General features: G+C 35.7%; 1 pseudogene; it reads right to left on the bottom strand.

The window, feature by feature from the left end:
* Positions 1–19216: 19216 nt before the first annotated feature.
* On the bottom strand, positions 19217–19698 carry LOC102897370 (annotated as a pseudogene).
* Between the last annotated feature and the right edge of the window lie 3751 nt (positions 19699–23449).

Genomic DNA, 23449 nt, shown 5'->3' with positions numbered 1-23449 from the left:
GGAGGTAACTGTAACATCTATGGTAGTTATCTCTTTTTGAAGACATTTATACTGTGGCCTGAAGAACTATGGTTAAACATTAATGAATTATTAGAATATTTTCAGCATCTGAGTTTGAGAAGTCTTGTCTCCAGGTAAAAAGGTGAAAAAAAATTTTGTACTTCCTTTGAATTCAGATGTATTCACAGTTAAAGCCCTATTTGACAAACACAGCCCATGCCCCATTCGTGTCAACACACATTAGGAGTATGGATGCAACACCCCTTTGTAAATTATGTTGGTTTGGTGAATTTTCTTTATAAATACATGTGTTCTACTTTGGACGTAACACAAGAGCATGTGAAAATGTACAAACAGAGTGCCGTGTTCCCAAATGATTAACTTAGCTGTTGAACTACTCTTTTAGACATCAAGAATACCTTGGTCAAAGAAAAAGTTATGTTAGTAGCTCTTGATAAAGGAATCATCTATTCCATGGGCACACATGAGTAAAGATGGTAAGAATGCTTGGATCATTGCTTCTTGCAGTACTGTCTTTGTTAGTATTATCTCCAATTAGTTTATAGGTATAAATGAGTATAGAATGGTGTTAGATAAAAACGAATGCTATAGCTATCTGCAGAAACCAAGTATCCTAGAAGTCTTTCTCTTGTATAATAAGCTCCAGTCACAAGATATTTCTCTGGAGTATACACCTCCTGATAGAAGAAAAAATTGCTTCTTACAGGAGCAAACAAGAAAGATATAAAGTGTAAAATGTTTTCTAAGGTTTAAATACTTTTCTTCCAGATGGTCTACAATATGCAATTTGTGTGAGTTGTGTGTGTGTGTGAATATATATGTGTGTGTGTATATATATATATATACATATGTGTCACATATAAATTGTATGTATGTATGTATGTATGCATGCATGCATGTATGTATGTTTCAATGGATCAAAGAAACTTTCTAGTTTTAGTGGAAGGAGCATTAGGAAAGATTTCACTTCAGAGATTATAGGGAATCTAGTCAAGACCAAAAGACAAAGGACCTCTGCTGCTGAGAGAGGCTATCTAGTGACTTCTTGTAGCAACGATACGCTCTTTCATGAAATGTGGGCCTTTTGAGGGAAATTACTAAACGTCTTCCTTAGAGAGGCCCTACTTGTCACTCTCTGTTGCAGGCATTTTTCAGAGTTTGTCTATCTTCTCAAATATTTTGGTGCCCAGAGCTGTGTACAAATATTCATAGGAAGAGTTCAGGTTAGCCTAAACCAGTCTCAGCTGGGTTGACTGCAAATCAGTATCACTTAATAGAAATATAACATGAGCTACACACATAATTGTAAATGTGCCACTAGCCACATTAAGGATGGTAAAAAGAAAAAGATAAATTTTGATAACATATTTTATCTAACTCAATATGTTACAAATGTTATTTCTACATATAATCAATATTTTAAAATATGGATATATTTTACATTTTTTTTGTATTATCTTTAAAATTTGTTACATATTTTAAACCTGTGGTCCATCTCAATTCAGACTAGCTTCATTCTAAGTGCTCAGTAGCTACATGTGGCTATTAGCTACCATTTTGGTACCTGCTCTAGATGAAATGCCATGGATTGTCTAAATTTCCTTTAGTAGATTGTTGAGGTATGGGTAGAACATAGATCCTTGTCTGTTTTGAAGACTAATGTAGTTTAAGTACATGGTAAGTATTCATTAAATGAAAGTACACATTTACTTTTCCTGGTGTGAGATTTCCTGCTTTTGTTCTCATGTATTCCAGTTTTCTCACATTGTCACCTTCTTTCCACACACCCACTCCTGCCCCCAATCTGCCATTCGCACCAGTCATGCTCTAACATCTGGAACTATTACTTTGACCCCAGCCAAGGCTCCCTTCACTCCACACTCCTTTCTCCCTTCCCCTTCGTGTAACATGGTGGTGTGAGGTTTTGAAAGGGTTCTTTCTTTATTCCCAGAAATTGGCAATGAGATCCCATATCAGGGAACAAAATACCTCTTATTCTAAGTTCAGAGAACTTCCAGCTGTGGAGCCAGCACCTTTCTCTCAGAACACGCAGAGAGGTCCCATTTAAGAAGAACCTGAACTTGCATGAGAGTAAGAGAGTTCTTACTCCACAAAAAAAGAAAGCTCACAGGAAGCAAGAAGTCATTGTACAGGGAAAATGGAATTTGTAAAATGGCAACCATTTCCTCTATATTTTCCTGTGTCTATCATCTATCTATCTATGAACAATATAGCTTGTTTTATAATAATGCTTTGCAGTGGCAGAGGATTTTATTTGTATCATCATTGTGAACTTTCACTTTTATTTCATTTGATCCTCATAAAAATTTTGTGACATATAGATATATATTATTAATTTTCAGATTAAGAAACTGAGGTCCTTGCATATGGGCGGCATTTGTTTAGCTATCCCTTCGAGGGCTCTATCTTATAACTCAGGGCTGCACTTTGCAAATTGGTAACTACCAGCTTCATGTGGCTATTTAAATTTGTTAATTAATACTAAATAAAATTAAAATTTTGATTCCTCAGTTGTAATAGTCACATTTTAAATGTTCAACATGTGGCCCACTGGACAGTAGGGATATAGAGCATTTCTATCACCATAAAAGGTTCATTGAACAGCACTGGCTTGAAGAGTTAAAGAAAGTGTTCCCTAACCTCCTTCAAAGGATCAGACTTCTCTTCTGTTATCCCAATGCCTACACTTCCTGCTTGACCATAGAGCTAGGCTGCAATAGGCATGCTCTAGACTCCAAGGTTGGGTTGTGAACTTGACTGCTATCTGATGGCATTTTAGATGAATTCCTCATTGTCAAGGCATCATTCAACAGTGGAGAGAAGGCTGGAACAGGACCAGCCCTCTTTGGAAGATAGTAAAGTTGAGTCTGAGATTTACAAGATCCACTGAAACTCTATCACGGCACTAACTTCAAGTTTGTGTGACCATGTAGACAAAGAGATTGTTCTCTAAGCAGCTCTCTGAGCCTTGGAATTAGCCTTCCAATATTATATCAACAACTAAGGGATTTTCAAATTCTGCTTCTTTTACATGCTTTGGGGTGGCTTTTTAGAGGAATTTGGATTGAGGATAATAAATGTTTGCCTCAAGTTCAATTATTTCCTTAGCCAAATGGGATTCCAGGAACATAAGAGCAAACAAAAATTGTGAAATAAGCAACTTCATTTCTTCAATAAATATTTATCAAGCCAACCATGAGCCAGACACTATGCTAATTGCTAGGGGGATACAAAAAAGCATAAGACTTAGTTCCTGCCCTTAAGACACTTAAGGGTAATTAGAAAGATTAAAATAATTAGTCATGATAATAGCTCCCCTTATGGAGCACTTATTCCACTCCAGGAACTATGCTAACCACTTTATATAATTTCTCCTCAGGCTCCTTGAGATCCTAGGAATAACAGGGCAACTGTCAAAGCAGAGATTAGACAAGATTTAAGGAGATACTGAGGATCTCAGCTTCTCCTTTAAGGGTGGAGACAGCAGGCTGCAGGAACAAATCTTCCTGTTCAGAACAGAGTCACAAAAGTGGCCACTCAGTTTTATAAATTATGGAGAAATCTCCTTTACTTTTTACTTGAAGGATAATGCCACTCCTCGAGGTCCTTGGTACACAAAGATGGTCCCAGGAAGAGGTGGCCCAAATGACATAAGAAGTTCAAAGTTCTCCTAAGAAGGGAAAGACAGACGAGGTAGGTACCAACAAAGACCCCTTGGTGGGTGAATGGACCAGACATAGGTGTCTAGGTGTTCAGTCAGAATGAGAAACCAAATATTATGCATGGTTGCTAATGGAAATGCCAGGGTTACAATAAGCTTTGCTTCGGTCCCCAAAGTCTTAGTTCCCTAGAATAGAGAAAAGCTGTTGAGTAAGTGAGGAGCTTCGTAATATATATTAACTAAATAGAGTCTCTGAGATACTCAGAAGACAAGCAATCTGTAGACTTTGTTAAACCTAGAGTTCCTCTAAGTTGTTTACTGAGGTATGAAAAGGGAAATATTGTATATAGCACTTGGCCCGAGCATCATATGAATTAATGTTCCATGGAACTCCAGTCTGAGAAATGCTACAGAGATTTGTCCTATTAAGGTGTGTTCCCCCGATCCGACCCCCGAATTCAAAGTACATGTGCATTAGTTTGAATATGAAACAAATATAGGAGGGCCAGCTAATATTTATATCTCAGAATCAAAATACAAATGACTTCAACTGAGACAGGTAGGACCAGAATCCTCAATTTATATGCTGAAATCTGAGAGTAAATTACGAGGAAAAAATTCAAATATACAAACGGTGGGTTTCAGTAGCAGGTCATGTGAAGAAGAGGACTTTCAGTGTCAGAAAGTTCAATCTGAAACAACTGTGTCATAACGACCAAAAAATCCTGGAAACTGGTGCTTCTAGAAGCTACACTGTTGTGTCCTGCTTGGCTTCAAGTGTTGGCAGCAGATTTATGAAGGCGGTTGTAAAGCCAAAGCAATTCCATGTACTGTGCTATATCATTTATTGTCAACTGGGTTAGGTTGTGGTGAAACTACTTTTCCTGAATTCCCTTCACTGTATGCTTCTGAGTTAGAACTGGCCAAAAGAGATACTTTCTGTAGGTTTGAAGGGTACAAGTCTAACAACATCCATTGCTCTCTGAAAGTTGTGACGTTAGATGAGATGACAGACTCAGGGATGCCAGATTGTCCTTATTTTCTATATCCAGCTCTTCTTCCTGACTACTGACCCTGCTGACCAACAGTGGCCCCAGCCCATCACCAGACACTAGAATGCTGATCCACCATCTATTCCTGTCAGTGCTCCCACCAGCTCCATTTGTGACACTTCTCGTGGCAGTCAGGTGACCTTGGCCCCTTAGAGATTGCAGTGACTCCTCTAATTTCCCAACTGCTCTTTTCAGACCTTGACTTCTTGGCTCCTCCCACAATTATTTAATTCTTATATTAATTCTCTTAATCCATAGCTCATATCTGCTTCCCCAGTTGAACCTTTATGGATTGAGTTATGTAACAGTAATCACAACCGACACTATTTAATGTTTAGTTATTATTAGTGCTATTTAGCTCAAGTGCTTATTCTTTGCCAGGCACCTTTCTAAGAGCTTTGCACATAATAATTCATTTATTCCTCCTAGCATCCCTATGTGGTAAATAGTATTATTATTTCCATTTTACAAGTAAGGAAATAGAAACACGGAGGTTTCTCAAGTTAAAGAATGGCAGCATCAAGATTCAACCATGAATTCTGACTCTGGAGTCTTTTCTCTTAACCACTACAGAGATGAGGTCGATCAGAGTAATGAAGGGTCCAGGGATTGTCAGAAAGAAATGAAATGAAAAACAATGGAGAACTCTAAGCTAATACATAATTCACAATAAAGATTTCCAGCTATCTCAGAGAGAGTGACAGGAAGAGAGAGTAAGCTTGTTTATTCCTATTCTGTTGGGAAGAACTACAACTATTTGGTAGAAATTGGAAAGATTGGTTTCAATACTTTAAAAGCACTCTAATTATTAGAGCTGTTGAAAAGTGAAATGTCTTGCCATTTGATGTTGTTCAAGCAGATACAGAATGGTCATCAGTCAGAAAGATGGCCAAAGAAGTTTAGCTGTTATTAACTAAGTACTCTTTTATTCATTCCAGAAGTATTTCTTGAGTACCAAGTATTATGCTCACAGTGGACATAGCAAAACAGACATAGTTCTGGATAATGTTTCCAGTCCAGTAAGTATACATAGATATTAAACAATAAAAATCACTCATATATACACATATACTCATGCACATATACTAAATATACATACATATATACTCGTATATACACTAACCATATAATAATTTGTATAAATACTCTGAAGGAAAAAATAGAGCACATAAAAGAGGATGTGACCTAGTCTGCAACTTCAAGAAGAATTCCATGATGTAATTATATTTGGTCTTAATCTGCTGGCTAAATAAGAGTTTTTCTGGGTGAATTGGTGGGAGACAACAGTACCAGGCAAAGGGAAAGTCTATTCATAGGCCCATAGGCATTAAAGAGTGTGGCATTTCTGAGGAAATGAAAGAAGGCTAAAATGCAGAATGTTAGAGAAATAAGGAAATAATATGAGGCTAGACAGGTAGGTGGGCAGATCATGTAGAATGTAAGGGGCCACTGGAGGATTTCAATTAGGGGATGGCAAGAGAATCATTATAGACTACAAGTATCACTTTGGATGCAGTAGGATCACAGGGTAAGAGTGGACCAGTAGAAGAGTTATGTGGCTCTTAAAGTAGTTCCCGTGAAAGTCAAGAGTAATCTGGAGGTGGATAGAGATGGAGAGAAGGAGGTAGATCCAAGATATTTTTTAAATGTAAAATCTGTTGGACTAAAGGGGCATTCTTGGGTATGGGAAGTAACAGAGAAATGACAAGGATAACACCCAAGGTTCTTATTTGTGCAGCTGGTTACAGGGGCTTGAAATGCACTGAGATAAGCACATTGGAAGAAGGCCAAATTTGGGGGACAGATGAGAAAGCAGAATATAAGATCAATTTTGGAAAGGTTTTACTAAACTGTATTTGAAACATCTCATAGAGAAGTAGGCAACTAATTGGTTGGGTTGGAACTGGGAAGAGGTGTAGACTTGAGATATATCCTGAAAAGATATTGTATGCAGATGGAAACTATAGAAGTATGTGAGAGGGCTTAGGGGAAAGGGTATAAAGTAAAAAAAGAAGGGTATAAGAAGAACAGAAGGGCCAGAGATGAGTCTGAGAGAACTCTAATATTAAAAAGCCTGACCCTGGAGGATGTGTAGACAAAGAAGCCTGAGAAGGAGTGGCCAGAACAGTAGGAGAAAAATCAGGACAGGGTGGTGTCTTGGAAGCAGAGTAAGGGGAGTATTTTCAAACAATTTAAGAGAATAAACTATACGATAGCAAAGCTGGCTCCCAGCTCTGAAATTTTATTAATCTATATTTTAGAAAATAATAGCATGGAATTTTCTATTGGATGATTCTATTTTGAATATTCCTCAGCAAATTTAATGCTGATAATCAAGAAACAACCTGATATGAAGCTTGACTTTGTATAGTGCTTCCATACATAATTATCTTGGCTCTCACACATTTAAGGAAGTATGAAGAAAATATCTTTCAGTTGTTTTCAAATAAGGAAACCAACATTCATAAAATTAAATGTTCTGTCTAAGGTTATGTAACTAGAAAAGATGATTTCTTGGCTGATTAATTTACTTTCTTTTCTACTGTGTTTCTTCTTACATAGTGTACAGGGGTTCCCTCTCATCTGTGGTTTTACTTCAGTTTCAGTTACCCGTAGTCAACCATAGTCCAAAATTATTGAATGGAAAATTTTAGAAATAAACGATTTATAAAATTTAAATTGCATGTTGTTCTGAGTAGCGTGATGAAATCTCACACTGTCCCAATCCATCCCACTTGGGACATGAATCATCCTTTTTTGTAGCATCTCCACACCCTGTATATGCTACCCACCCTGTAGTCACTTAGTAGCTGCCCTGGTTATCAGATCAACTCTTGTGGTATCGCAGTGCTTGTATTCAATTAATTCTTATTTTATTTAATAATGGCCCCAAAGTGCAATGGTAGTGATATTAGTAATTAGAATGTGCCAAAGAAAAACTATATAGTGCCTCCTTTTGGTGAAAAGGTATGTATATATAGGAAAAAAATAGTATATATAGCATTCATCCAGTTACTATCCATGATTTTAGGCATCCACTGGGGGTCTTGGAACATATCCCCTGAAGATAAAGAGGGATTACTGTAGTATTAAATTTCAGCCAGTCTCTCTTTAAATTATAAGAAATTCTAAATATTTGGAATGTGTGTACTTGACTGTATATATTTCTAAAGCTCACAGTTTAGTAGTTACAAAGCTGTATGGAAGCGCAGCTGAAAATAAATTTTAAAAATCGTTATTATCTAATATCAAGAAATTGACCTGGATGTAAAATAACTGGTTGTTTTTTTTTTTCTTAAAGAAACATCTCTTTCTAGAAATATCTCTAAGTTCACTACTTCTGTTCTCTTACGTTACTGCCATGGAAACATGTGCGAGGTATAAGCCGTTACAGGCAAATTTATAGTTGTAACATGGTTAGTTCCCCATTGATAATGGCTGCAATCGATGTAACCAACTGAAATTTTGACTTATGGCACTAATTTAGTAACTAATTCTAAAGTCAATGACAACCTCATAGGTCAATAAAAAAGTAGAACAAGTTCATCTTATAGAAAAAAAATGCTTGCTAAAATTGGCAACGAAAATGAATAAACATCCATAGAGGTCAATAGTGGTTTAAGAAATAATTCTCTCGACTTTAACCATAATATGTTAAGGGCATTGCAAGAAACTTCACTCGGAAAGATACTGAAGAGAATAATTTAGTAAGAGAATAGTGACCACTTAAATGAAATATTGTGTATATTGTCTTAAAAGCCGACTCAGTTCATTAAAACAAAAGAAAACAAAAATGATTAAGCTGCCATCTTTTCATTTCAGAAACTGATGGTTAAATAAAGCTGTCAAATTTTATTCATGTTCAATATTGTATAAAAATTATCTGATACTTCAAAATATTTTAAATTTTATATCTTATGTCTCAAATTTATTTTTCTTTATTTTTCCTTGGATCTATAAAGTCATCAAATGATTCTCCCCCTTCTTCAGCTCTGGTAACATAGAATCTCCTCTCACTCTTCCTTTTTCCACTTATTACAACAAACACAGCTGCTCTGGAATATTCTCCCAGCCCCCAATTTGTTACTTTTCAAATTTAGCCTTACCTTATTATGCTGCCTGCTTTTTTGCCCACACATAAACTAATTGGAAGTATTCACTCTGTCTATTGAGTCCCGCTAGACTGGCAACATTTGAGGTTCTTATCTATTTTCTTAGGAGCTTTATCCTCTGATTATCGAATAACATATTTTGCAAAAAATCAAAATACAGAAATATAAAAATCAGAAAGTGATAATCCCCTATAGCTTCACTCATGTCAAGAGCCACTATTCTGTAAGTATAAAAATGTAAATTTTATTTTATTAGCATACAAAAGTATTTATATTTTGTAAGGTTTTAGGCTATATTTACTCCTCTTCAACCTACTTCTTTCAATTACATCTTATCAATTAGTTTTTGTTTCCTATTTCTTAACAGCTGCAGTGAACTCTGTTAAATGGATAACTCAATATAACTTCCATGTTATGCTTTTTGAACGGGTATATAAACACATATAATAATATAATAATGACATCTCATAGCAGAAAGAAATTCAGAGTCCAATGTCAATGTAAAACAGGGATCAGCAAACTTTGTGGACCATACTGTCTCAGTTACAACTACTTAAGATTGCTGTCGTGGTGCTCACACAGCCACTGAAAATACATATATAAATAGATGTGGCTGTGTTCCAATAAAACTTTATTTAGAAAAGCAAGCAGCGGGCCAGATTTGCCCCATGGGCCATAGTTTGTCAGCCTTAATATAAATCATTGCTTTCCCTATTATGTCAGTCTATTCAGAGTCCACTTCTGCTGGGCATGCAGGAGTCGCTCTCTTTCTGATCTTCTTCCTTTTCCTCCTCCTCACATTGTACACTGCTTTGCTCTGTCATCAGGACCCCCAGCTCCATCCTAGAATAGTAGATTCAGACCTAGAGGTTGTGTCTATAGTTATAAAGGTCCTTCGGATCTTCCAAAGTGAACAGTTTCTCCGCTAATACTGTTTTTTTAATCATAACTTCCTTAAAATATTTATTATGAAGCCCTTTACAAAAAAATTTTGCCAACCTCTTTTTTATATCTGCCTTTGGACTCAGAACTGTTCTAGTACCACTAAGAAATTCTCTTGTACTACCCCTTTACAGGGGCCCTCACCCCATCACTCCCATCCCTGGCAATCACTAACCTATTCTCCGTCTTTATAGTTTACATTCTGGTCTTTTTCCATCTTTGCATCCACGTCATTTATTCTGTCTGAGTGGCTGTACACAAGTATTTAATAAGCATTTGCTGAGTAGATAAATGGAGACAATGTTAAATGGTCCTTTCTAAAGTTGAAGACATAAGAAATAGAATATTTTGTATTCATTAACAAAATTCTGAATGCTTAAAAATTAAGGTTGCAAAATAATTATAACCACTTATACAAACATTGTTAAAACAATGTTTTCTGAGGATGTAAATGAAGTCCACAGAATAGTGAATGAGATGGGGTTAAGACATTGCATTGACCTCCTTGAAGGGCTGGCTAATTGTGTTACACAGGAAGTGTTATCCTGGCACTTCACAATGGGCAATTTTTTTTAGCTCATGCACTAATCAGGAAGTGACTCTGACCAAAGGAGTCAACCCCACCCTTTCCTGTACCACAGCAGACATGACTGGAGCAGGTCTTTGAAGACAGATTAGACCAAATCTGAAAGCCATAGTTGTTCACTGTCATTTCTGGGGTCTAACCTTTAAGAGGTCTTCTGGAATAGAGATTTCTGAGATAAAACCTTGGGCAAGTTAAGCTAGGGGATCCATGTATGTCACATCCCATACAAACAGCGAAAGCTACACGGAAGACCATTACCTGAACCTAAACACTGCAAAGGGAAAAAGGACTAGGCCGGTGGTCCTCAAATTGGGGTGCACAAAGGTTTTCCAAGGTTTATGCAGGCACAGATTTAGATTTTCAATTTTAGGGCTTCGACTTCCATTTATACTTTCTTATAATTTCAGTAGCTGAGATTGATTGAGTTCATAACAACTCTTTCCTTTTTTTTCATTTGACAAAACAAAGGCATTTCTTCTCATCCATCTGCAAATCTTTCCTGGAGTGTTGACACCTCAAGAGTGCCAAATAAAGGAGGAGGCTCAGTTAACCATCAATCAAGTCACCATTAACTAGTAGGACTTCCTGTCTTATACATTTTTCTATTAAGGGTGAAGCTTGTTCTTGGAAAATAGATATGTTTGTCTTTGTTGGCATATTCAAAATTCGGATATGTGATAAAGTAGGGCAGTGGTAGTAGTGATAAATTTCTTCAAGTCCCTGACTATTAAGACTGTGAGGCTCTAGGGAAGGTCCCATAAGATCAAAGCAAAGTTGACAGAAAGTATTAAACACTGAAAACAGCTTTAAAGAAGATTAAAATATAAATTCATTTCAGCTATTCTCCATATTTACTCTTATGACATATAATTGAGAACAAAAGCACCTTCCAAAAGCTGAAGCAGTATAGATTGGTGTTATTAATTCTCTAAATATAATAATTGTTTCCCAGTATTTGCCAAAGTTTCAAGATAACTGGATAAAATTTGGGTGAAAGTTTTATGTGATTTCTTTTAAAATTCTGATGTGTTATTTAATAGTAGTTATTCTTTTATAAAAATGTTTTGAAATTTTTATTTTAAATACAGTAATCTTTATTTTATTTCAACCAAGAAATATTTAGTATTTCCATATTCTATTAAAAAATATGCTATGCGATCATCTAATTTTTAGCAACATATACTTTTTCATTAAGTATATAGGTTTAACTCGAATGTCTAATGAATAAATGGAGTTATTTCTTTATTTCTGATTTTTAAATTTGATTCTTATTTAATAACTCTTAAAAGATAAGCATCAAAATATATTTACTGAATTATATGCCTTTACATCATACTTCTTGCTTTATAAATACCACAATTTTAGCAAAATTTAACATTCTCACTAGGTAAAATATGAGTAACAGGATATTGATTTATCTTAAAACTTATTATAGAATGTGTATTAATTACACTAGATCTATAATTTAATCCTGAATAATTTTAGTAACATATTTTGTAAGATAGAGTCTATTTTTGTGTTTTTTTAAAATTCCTTGAATTACCTTAGTATATGCTATTGCAACTGAAAAATAAAGTCAGACTTTTTCTGATGGAAAATAGGTCTTATTTGACTGATGTGTAGAACATAAAAGTCAGTCTTCCTAAATTATAGGGCAGAAAATCCCCATAACTTGAATAAACAAAATCTGTAACTCAATCTGGGCATTGATGAAGGTACTATTTAAAGCTTGTGATTAAATAAAAGTATTTTATCAAAAAATAATACAATTGTAAAAGTGTATAATGTCACAATATTTTGACTTTTCTCCATCCCTTCTGAGGTTAAACAAGATGCCTTTAAACTGGAGTAAAAAGTACAATTAATAATAATTTTCTAAGTTTGGATAAAGACTATATTTCCTGAAATATAGAAAGTGATTGACTCATATGTCTAACTAGTAAATTTTTTTTGCAATGCAAGCAGTTTCCAATTTTCTACATTCCACAAAATCAAAGAAAGATTCAAATAAATTGTTGGATAATATATCGTTAAAAAAAAAAAAAACGGTGATAGAGTTTTGTGTGAATTTTGATTTATAAACAGGACAGAGTTCAAATAATCAGGTGACATAGCTTTTTAAAAGAAAAAATAATGTCCATCCCATATACTTATGTGAACACGGCTTCTAGGTGACTACATTTATAGAAGTAAAAAATAATCAATGGTGACGCTTATTTCATTTTGGCAATAAGCCATTTTTATCCATAGATACATGAACTAATTGAGAAGAAAACCCAATTTATCTCATTGGAGAATACTTGCATTAAAATTTTACTCTTTATATATTACTTAAATTTTTAAAATATAAATATTCGCAAATATTTACAAATAATAATGTAATGACAACTCGTTCCAGAAAAAAATTGGTCACGTTAAGACTTAAGGTCACAGTAATTAAAACAATTTAAAAATTAATGTAAAACTTTTAACATTACATTTATATAACATTATGTGAAGAAAGTAGAATGAAAATTTAAAAACCCAAAAAGGAACTAAAAGAATGATGAAAATTTCCGATTATTAAAGCAAAGCTTGTTTATTTAAAAGGATGATTGTAGTGTTAATGTATTACTGATTAGAATCCATAAGATGAGACATGGGGGCATGGAAGTGGGAGCTGGTCTGGCCTGGGGAGAGCAGAAGCCATGGAGAAGAGGCAGCTGTTGTCAGAGGCCCTTCCAGAAGCACACACACAAAAAAAGAGCGGAGTGAGAGAGATGCCTTAGCTTCTTTTTTTCTCCTGCTGCCTTCTATTGGCTGGATCTAGCCCAAAGCTAGCTGGCAAGGGAACTTGGGAAATATAGTTTGCAGTAGAAGGACATCAAATAGATCAAGAGCCAATAAGCCAATGACATTACACAAGCTGAAAAGTTCGAAGACATCTGATTGAAGCCAAACCTCCCACTATGGAAGATTAAGAATTAATTCCTTTTTACATGCCATTCCCTAACACTTTCCATTTTCTCCTCCTCCCAATATAATGATATCATAATTATGGTTATATCAATAGCCAATGCTAATATTACTATGTTTAGTAAATATTCTATAGCTGAGCCATACGATGATTCCTCTCCATCCCTGAACACATTTTTATTTTTTCTGTACCTATATTAAAGACAAAAAAATTCAAATATACACAATAGCATAATAACCTCTAGGTACCCAGCTACAATAATCATGATCTCTTGGCCATTCTTACTTTATCTATGTTCTACTTTGTATTACGCTTTTTTTTTTTTTTGAATATGAGGGGACAAATTCCAGACAAATTCCAGATTGTCCTTCCTTCACCAATTTTTAAATTATTTATAATTAATTCATCTCAAACTTTCCACCATTTTTTAAAATCTGTTCTCAAGACATGAAGACATATAGGTCATTCTATCAGTTTCATCTTGAAGAAGGCTTTCCTAGGACCTTCTTACCTGATCCAGTAAGGGCAGGTTTTTCTCTATGTCTGGTATACATTCTGGGACCTTCCTCACCTTCTACCTTCCATGCTTTCAATCTCGAGCCTTCCGTATGTATGTATGTATGTATGTATGTATGTATGTATGTATGTATGTATGTATGTTTGCATGCATGCATATATAATGTCTTCATTTCACTTCCATCCTCAACTAACAAATAGAATGGTTATGCATAGATATTCAGGTTGGAAATCATTATCTCTCAGAATCTCTAAGGCATTCATTCACTGTCTCCTAGCTTCCAATGTTGCTGTTGAAAAATCCCAAAGCCATTATAATTTCTGATCCTTTATGCCTGACCTATTTTTTACGTTTTTGGAAGTTCATAGATTCTCCTCTTTGTTTCAAGTGTTCTGAAATTTCACAACTGATGTGCTTTACTGTGAGCTTATTTTTATTTCTTGTTCTGGGCAATCAGGGGAAACTTTCAATTGGGAAACCCTAGTTCTTCAGTTCTGGGAAGTATTTTTTATTATTCCTTTTATTTTCTTCTCCATGACTAGTTTCTAATTTTTTTTTTTCTAATTTTCTAGCTTGTTGTCCTTTTGATCTACTATAAGGAAAATTTCCTTTATTTTATCTTTAAATACCTCTAATTTTTAATTTCTGTGATCAGATTTTTAAGTTCCAAGTCCTTTTTTGTCCTGTTTTTTTTTTTTAATCTATAGTATTCTGTTCAGAAAAAATGAGTCCAAATCTTTTCTCATCTCCCTGAGCTTATTGATAATAGCTTCTTTTCTTTTTTTTGAAATAGCTGTATTGAGGTATATTACGTATCATTAAATTCACTTACATTTTAAGTGTACAGTTTGATGCGTTTTAATAAATTTATACAGTTATGCAACCATTACCACAATCCAGTTTTACAATATTTCCATCACCCTAAAAAGTTCTCACACATTCATTTATAGTCAATCCCCACTGGATTCTTAAAATTTCTTCTTGTATCAATTTTTTTCTTTTTCTCTTTAAAAATTTTTAAAATTATAGTTGACATTCAATATTATATTAGTTTCAGGTGTACAACATAGTGGTCATTTATACAACTTACAAAGTGATCCCCCTGATAATTCCTCTCCCCTCTGGCAACTATCGGTTTGTTCCTTATATCTATGAATCTATTTTGTTTTTTAGATTCCATATGTAAGTGAGGTCATATGGTATTTGTCTTTTTCCGTCTCTTATTTCACTTAGCATAACAACCTCTAGGTCCATCCATGTTATCTGAAGTGGTAAGATTTCATTCTTTTTATGACTAATATTCCATTGTATGTATGTACCAATTATTTATCTAATCTTCTAAAGATGATCTCTTAGGTTGCTTCCATATCTTGGCTATTGTAAATAGTGCTGCATTAAACATAGGGGTGCATATATCTTTTTCAATTAGTGTTTTCGATTTCTTCAGATGAATACCCAGCAGTGGAATTGCTGGGTCATGAGGTAGTTCTATTTTTAATTTTTTGAAGAACTTCCATACTGTTTTCTATAGTGGCTACACAAATTTGTAATGTCAGTAACAGTGCGTGAGAGTTCCTTTTTTCTGCATCTTCACCAACACTTGTTGTTTTCTGATTTATTGATGATAGCCATTCTGACAGGTCTGAGGTGATATTTCACTGTGGTTTTGACTTGCATATGCCTAATCATTAGTGATGAGAATCTTTTCATATGTCTATCAGCCATTTCTTTGTCTTAGGAGAAACGTCTATTCAGGTCCTTTGCCCATTTTTCAATTGGATTACTTGTTTTTCTGGTGTTGAGTTGTGTGAGTTCTTTATCTAGTTTGGATATTAACCCCTTATAGGATGTAATGACAGATTATTTCTCAAAATTTTCTTCTCCTTGTTGTTTCTGTTTTCTCTGAGGATTTTTGTTTTGCTTTGGTATTTTGCTTATTTTTGGTCTACATCAGTCATGTTAGACCCATGCTCTCTAATACAGGAGCCACTAGACATATGGATCACTGAGTAATTGAAATGCAGCTGCCCAAACTGAGACATGCTGTAAGTGTAAAATAAACTCTGGATTTTGAGAATTTAGAAGTTTAAAAAAGGGTATAAAAGATCTCATCAACATTTTTATATTTCTAACATGTCGAAATGATATTATAGATACACTGGATTAAATAAAATAGATTATAAAAATTAATTTTATCTATTTCTTTTTATTTATTTTAATGTGTCTTCTAAAATAATTTAAAGTACTAATGTGGCTTGAATTATATTTCTAATGGACAGTCCATGTTATACATTTTTCTCCTATGTCTGGAAAACTTTGTTTTTTGGCATGTGGTGTGTATCTGTATGTATAACAGGTTTATTGAGAGATAATTCACATGCCAGAAAAATACTCCATTTTAAAGGTTACAATTCAGTAGATTTTAGAATATTCAGAGCTATGAAATTATTGTCACTATGAAATAATAGAACATTTACATTACCCCAGGCAGAAACCCTATACCCATTAGCAATCGCTACCATTTCCACCCCTCTCCAGTCGCTGGAAACTATTAATCTACTTTCTGTCTCTATGGATTTATCTGGTCTGGACATTTCATATAAATGAAGTCATACAATGTGTGGTCTTTTATAACTGGCTTCTCTCATTTTGCATAATGTTTTCAAGGTTCGTCCATGTTGTAGTATGTATCAGTACTTCGTTTCTTTTTATGGCTGAATAATATTCCACATTTTATTTATCCATCTATCTGCTGGTAAATATTTAGATCGTTTCCACTTTTTGGCTGTTATAAATAATGTTGCTATGAGTATTACATACAAGTATTTGTGAGAATGTATGTTTTCATTTCTTGTGGGTATTGACCTAGGAGTACTCATTTTCAGAACGAGGTACTACAAAGCTGGCTGGACTCTTTGAGCATGGATGTGAGGCTAGTGGAGCTTGGGCTTCCCTGTATGGAGATATAGCTAGAGAAGTACCACATCATTATCTTCAGGTCTTTCCTTTGAGCATGGATGTGAGGCCCATGACCATGTGGATTTTCTTGCCTTTTATGGTATATCCTTCATGCTGACCAACTGAGCTGGTTTTGGATCTCCACTTTGCTCTACACTTGGGCCATATATTCTTTTGGCTTTCCAAGATTTTGACCTACTGTGGCCTGGCTCTATAGTTTTGCATTTGCTTTAATTTTCAGCCTAGGTGCTTTTTCCAATAACCTCATTGGTCTGGTGGAGTAAGCAATGAGTTTCCTTTTTGTCCAGCCTAACTCTCAGGCCTGACTACCCCTACTCCAAATCTAGACTTACTTTCTCCTCCTATCAACATAATTTCTTGTCCTCTGCATTCTCAATTTACCCAGTCACAGGTTGGCAAAGGGGAGTAATGTAGTGCTAAATGCTATGGCACCTCCTTGGAGCCTAGGAAAATACTTGAACACTCTTTGCTGCTGGAATTCAGACATAGATGAGTATGTTGGATGCCTTGGAGAAGGTGAATGGGATACAGATTATAGGCCGCATCAAACTCAGCAATAGGATGTGAGGTGAGGAGAGCACTAGTTTAAGGTATGGAATGACGTTACATTCGAGCCACCCAGTACAGCAGTGTCTGGGGTCAGAAAAGGATGCAAAAAAACAAGAACTTCAACAGCAGGGTCCTCAAATAACTGTACTACAAGATCCTCTTCTTACTTTCTAAACAGTGGAATGTGAGGCAGCAAGTAGTTTCCCCAACAGCTGGAGACATGAGTGGCAGAGGTGAAAAAACAGATCACGGACACCACATGGGCAGCCTGACAGAGTTTTGGCAGCATAGAGAACTGTGGCAGGTGACATTTGGTGACGGAGATTCACAGCCAGGCAGTTACAGAGCTCCAGGTGACAACAGCAGTGAGAGCAGACATTGCAAGGGCACTGAAATAAAGGTTAAGTCAGTGATTTCTCACAAGTAGTCCCAGGAGAGTTCAGACAGCACTCCAAGCCAAGTGATTAAAATACAGATCAGCGGGATGGCAAGAGCTTAACTGGAACATAAAGACAGCAGAGGTACAGGCAGTAGGGAGAATTACATATGAACTCACGCCCACTCTCTTTTGGAACTCTTAGCTAAACATAATAAAGGGGGAGAGGGGGTGCTCTGAGTGCTTGCCCCTCGGAAAGGAGGAGGTAATAGTCCAAGAGGACCTACAGATAAACTATTACCATTGTCTTAACCTGTGGTTTCTAAGCCGATATGACCTGGGGTTAATGCACATTATCTAGGAAATAACATCACAGAGTGCCAAATGCTTTAAGAGAAATTTAATATTTATGACTCATTGTGCAGCTCTTAATCACTTGACAACCGACTTTCCTATTTATAACAAATACAATTGTACATAGCCATTTCCTTCAGATGTAAAAAGAAAATGTGTACACATACAGAGACATGCCTTTTTATAAAGCATGGAGGGCAATAGAATGGAAAAGAAGAGTGTTAAAAAATTGAAAAAAAAACAGAAAAAACAATTACAGTTTCCCCCGAAGTGGTCCACATTTTAAAGTGTGCTGTCTACTTGCTGTGCTGCTCTCGCCTCAGTTGTTCCTGTGAGTAGTGTCCCTTTGGCAAATTAAGTTATTGGAAAAGATAATAGTCTTGCATTTATATTGCAATTAATTTGTAGAGATTCAAAATGCCTGACTGTGGTTGGAGAGCTGTTTTCAATTTCCTATATGAATGCATTTTCCGAGATGTCTGTGTGGGGAACACATTGTCCTAGTATTTTGTTGAATGAATGAATCTAAAACAACCAACCCATTTTGGGTAGTCTTCCTCTCCCAGAGATAGCTGATGGCAGTGAAATGTGGTATTGGGAAGGAGGAGGGGAGATTCTCGTGACAAATCTCTCTCACAAATCAGAGAGCTGTTCCAACCTTGGCAAGGGAAAGTGGAGATGTTACCAATGCAGATGTTAGAAGGATAGCAGGTCAAAGAAGTCAACTTCAGAGCAGCAGGAACAGAATCGGGGTCAGGTGCTGGACTGGGATTCTTGGAACAGTGTTGGGAGGCTCAGATGGAGATGCTGGTGGTATTGAGAAGACTTCTCCATTTATTAGATGTGTCACCTTATGCTAATTACTTCATCTCTATTGTAGCTTCCTGGATTTGGGGATGCTAATACATACTTCACAGAGATTTTATAAAGATTAAGTGAATTAACATTTGCAAATTACTATTATTTTAAAGTGGACTGAAATTAGTCTTCAAAGAATGTTGAAGGGTGATTAAGAGAGCTGAGCATTGGGTTTCTTTTTTATTTTGCAGCGAAAAATTTTTATATTTAGAATTAGCCAGCTAGACTCAGTTTATATGATTCCAATTTTGCTGGCAACATCTAAAGCATCGCAGTCGGGAGCCAGTCAAACATATGCCTTTTTCTCTCCATCGGGCATGATCAGGGTATTGACTTTGTCCATGTCAGTGTCATAAAGCTTCTTCACTGCCCTTTTCCTCTGATGTTCATTGGCGTTGACATCCACAATGAACACAAGTGTACTCTTGTCTTCCATCTTCTTCATGGCTGGCTCGGTAGTCAGGGGGAACTTGATAATGGCAGACTGGTTGAGTTTGTTTCTCCTGGCAGCGTTCTTCTGAGGATATTTGGGTTGCCTTCAGAGTCGCAGTGTCTTGGGCCATTGGAAAGTGGGTGATGTGTGCATCTTGTGTGTGTGTAGAGGGGCGGGGGGCTGTGGATGCTTTTCAGCACTGTTTTCTTTGCCTTCAAAGCCTTTGCTTTGGTTTTGGCTTTGGAAGAGGCAGGGGCTTCCTTAGTCACTTTTGGTGCCATCTTCATGAAAACGGTAGGTTTCAATAAATAAACCACAATTCAGCTTTACAAGCCTTACGTCAGCTAGTGCTACATCTACCGTGCCCTGCACAGTCTCTGGCACACTTTTAGTGCTCAGTAAATACTTGGTGAACTGCTTTGATTCCATACCAGGGCCAGCAACCTTGTATAGACAATTGCCTGGCAAAGCCCATTCTGGCAGGTACTTTAAGATGCTGGGTCCTAGAGAACAGGTTGCTTATCATTAAGTCAACCTCTGCATTTGGGTCAGTGCAATATAGAATGGCATCCTAGTGAGTGGAACTTTCTCTCAAGCATCAGCTCCTTTCCTGTCACAGTGGTCTCACCATGTGACCATCAATTTAGAAATGTCCTATGCTGAGTTTATTTTCTTAATAACTCTATCAACTATAATAATATAATCATATATTATTATTAGCAGCCCAACATTTTTTTTTTAAATTGCAAATCTGTGCTTTAAATCTATTAATAGTCTCTGTCCCCATAGTGGTGTAGAAAAATGTAAAAAATATTCAACAGTCTCTATAGTGATCTCATCTGGGCATAATAAACTGATGATTCCATAGCAACCATAATCCACTGAGGGACCCCAGCTGGCTGGCACTGAGCAAAAGGTATATAAAGGTGAGATTTTAGGTTTTATGCCTTTAGTTCCTGGCATCTTGCCTAGCCTTTAATAAGGCACTGAAAAATGCTTGTGGAAAAAACTGACCAGCTTTTAAAGAACTCATGCACAGCTCAGTAAATGCTGTCCTGAAATATATTTAATCATTAAACAAATATTTATTGAGTTCCAGGCAGTCTTCCAGTGAGAAACAAAACAAATTCTGTGGCACTTATATTTTTATAGATGATGAAAATATAAACAAGAAAAAATTTAAATACAGATAAGTACTATGACTAATATACAACAAGGTAATGGGAAAGGTATGATATTATTCATCACTCAAGATACTCTGAGGCAGTGATTTTTAAGCTGCAGCTTGAAATGACCAGAATGTTTCAGATATGCAACGATCTAAAGTGAAAAGCTTGATGTACTAGAGGAATGAAAAGAAGGATGCCATCTACCGGAGGGCAAATGTAGAAGCAATCAGATAAGGCCGTGGTCTGAGAGACTGAGGTTTTGTAAGTGGTTTGGATTTTGTGCAATGAGATGCAAAGCGAGATATGTTTGTTTAGGGAAGTGCTATGGCCTGCAGAGACCAATCTAGTAGCTCAGGAAAGAGTATACTGCAGTGGGGCAACTCTGGAATCAGGAAGAGTCCTAGTTAGGAGACTATTGCAGTGATCCATGTATAGTAGCAGTGGGTAGAGAAAGAAGTAGATGAATTAAAGGGAAGTTTTAGAGTTAGAGCCAATAAAACTTGATGATGAGTTGGGTGTTGGAGGTCAGGAAAAAGAAGGAATAAGGACATGTCCTAAGTTTTTAACTTAAATAATTAGACGGTTTGTGGTTCCACTTACTGAGATGGAAAAAACTAGGGGAAGAACGGGTTTGGAAAGGTTAGAAATCAATATTTCTGTTTTGGGCTTATTAAGTTCAAGATGTAATACTGCTTTCATAGTTTTCAATTTTCACCTCAGTGAGATATGTGGCAATTTAATGGAGAAGGCTTACCTGCTTAATTTTTAGGGGAAAAAGTAATTATTGGAGAAACAGAAAGAAATGGCTTAGATCTCAGAGGCTGCAAGCACACCTTCCATTCTAATGGGCCCAGAGGCTCTCATGGGAGAGTTGCTAAAAAGCAACTCCCAGGATTCTGTTTAGTTCACTGTAGCTTTCTCAGAACCATCCCATTCAGGAAAAGGAAAATAAGAAATGTGCTTACACCATATTGCACATTCTTTTCCTGAAAAAATTCATCAAAGCTGTGTTTATTTCCCTGGCTTGTTGTATATGGAAATGAGATTTCTCAAAGTAACATGAATGATGATGACTGGCGTTGGCACACAGGGCAGCTTGAAACTTAACACATATCTTTAGAAGTTAGTTCAGGCTTTGTAAGATGAGAACATTTCTTAATCTTTGTGTAAATATCCTTTCCAAATAGATGACATTCTTTTTTCTTTACCTCCTATGGATTTTTTTCCCCCTTATTCAGGCCATATTCAGACCAGCAGCTCTCAAACTTCCAAATACTGAAGTATGAAGTTTCAACTGCAAAGCTGCTTATTGGACAAAAAGATTATATGCCTAGTAGAGAGGGTTTTTTAATTTATTGAGTGGTAAATAATTCACATTTGTCTTTTTAAATCTGACAAATGTTCATGTTATAGCTTAAATTTATTTCAGAATTATTTATTATTGCAGATAGCAACTGAACATACAGGCGCCTACATATGTCTACTTTGAAAGCCTAAATTTGTTTTTAATGTTTTAGTAATGAGTTTATAAAAATGAGTAAAGAACAAGAGAAGAATGTGATTTTTTAAGCCAATCCCAACTCCTTCCAATTCATTGTAAGAACAGAGAACGGTGAGGAGAAATGGGGTGGTTCTCTGAAAATTTTTTAACTGTCTGGATAAAACTGGGCAAAATTATAATCAAAGCAGCAGAGAGGACATTCCTGAATTGTGGATTACCTTAATTCCTACACACAGAGCAGGCTTCGTCAATAGTCCATCAGTCTGAAGTTTGTTCTCTAGAAGATTCTTTAGGAAGGGCTTGTGAAACAATATTCCGAGTTCTGCATGCTCGTAGTAGCTGGTCTGTGTCTTTATATATGAAGGTCAGTTTGACTGGATATAAAACTCTATGGCTTAAAAGTTCTTTCCTCGAGTATCTTAAATATATTATTTTAATCTTCTGATATAAAAGACTGTTCTTGAAAAGTCTGATTTACACACACACACACACACACACACACAAATTTTCCACTATAAATGATACTTTGTCTTTGCCTGAATGCCCAGAGGATTGTTCTTTTTCTTTAAAGTCCAGTAATTTTATTAGAATATGTACTGGTGTTTGTTATTTTGGGCTGGTTTTTCTCTGGCATGTTGTGTGCCCATTTAAGATGTAGTTTCAAGTCATCTTTTATTTCAAGAAAGTTTTCTGATTTATAATTTTAAGCACCGTTCCAGAGTTTTCTCCTTTGGAGGCTACTATTCTAGTTAGATCTTTTTTGCCTTTCTTTTCTATCATTTCCTAGTGAATCTTTATTTTTAATTTCTTAATTTCTATTTAAAAATTTTTATATTTTCCCCAACTTCTATTTCTCTTAAGAGATTATTTGCCATATTGTCCTTTTGTGCATTTCTTCTAACTTTATATTTATGAAATGATTTTTCTCTTTATTTCTAATTATTTCTTTAACTCTGCCAGCTTTCTTTTCGGCTCTTCATTTTCTCCAATCATTTCATTTCCCGGTGTCTCCCAGTTCCGAATTATGTTGTTTTCTTAGACTTTCTACTTCTCCCTCTCTCTCTCTCCTCTGTTCTCTCAATTTAACATATTAGATTATAGTGTGTTTTTAAAGTGATTTTTTTTTTAAATTGAGATATCATTGGCAGATAACAAGTTTTACATGTACAAAATGATTTAAAATATGCATATATTGAGAAAATGATTAACACAATGTTTAATTAACATCCACAACCACACGTGGTTATAATTTTATTTTCTTGTGACAGAACTTAAGACTTTCTTTCTCTCTTAGCAACTAGGTTACATTTTTTGTTTAGTAGACAGACTTTATAGCTGCTTTTCTTGTCAAAACACATTTTT

Source organism: Pteropus alecto, unplaced genomic scaffold, assembly GCF_000325575.1.
Source record: "Pteropus alecto unplaced genomic scaffold, ASM32557v1 scaffold95, whole genome shotgun sequence".
Lineage (NCBI taxonomy): Eukaryota > Metazoa > Chordata > Mammalia > Chiroptera > Pteropodidae > Pteropus > Pteropus alecto.
Note: the sequence above shows the minus strand (reverse complement) of the source record. Positions and strands in the feature narration are given on the sequence as shown.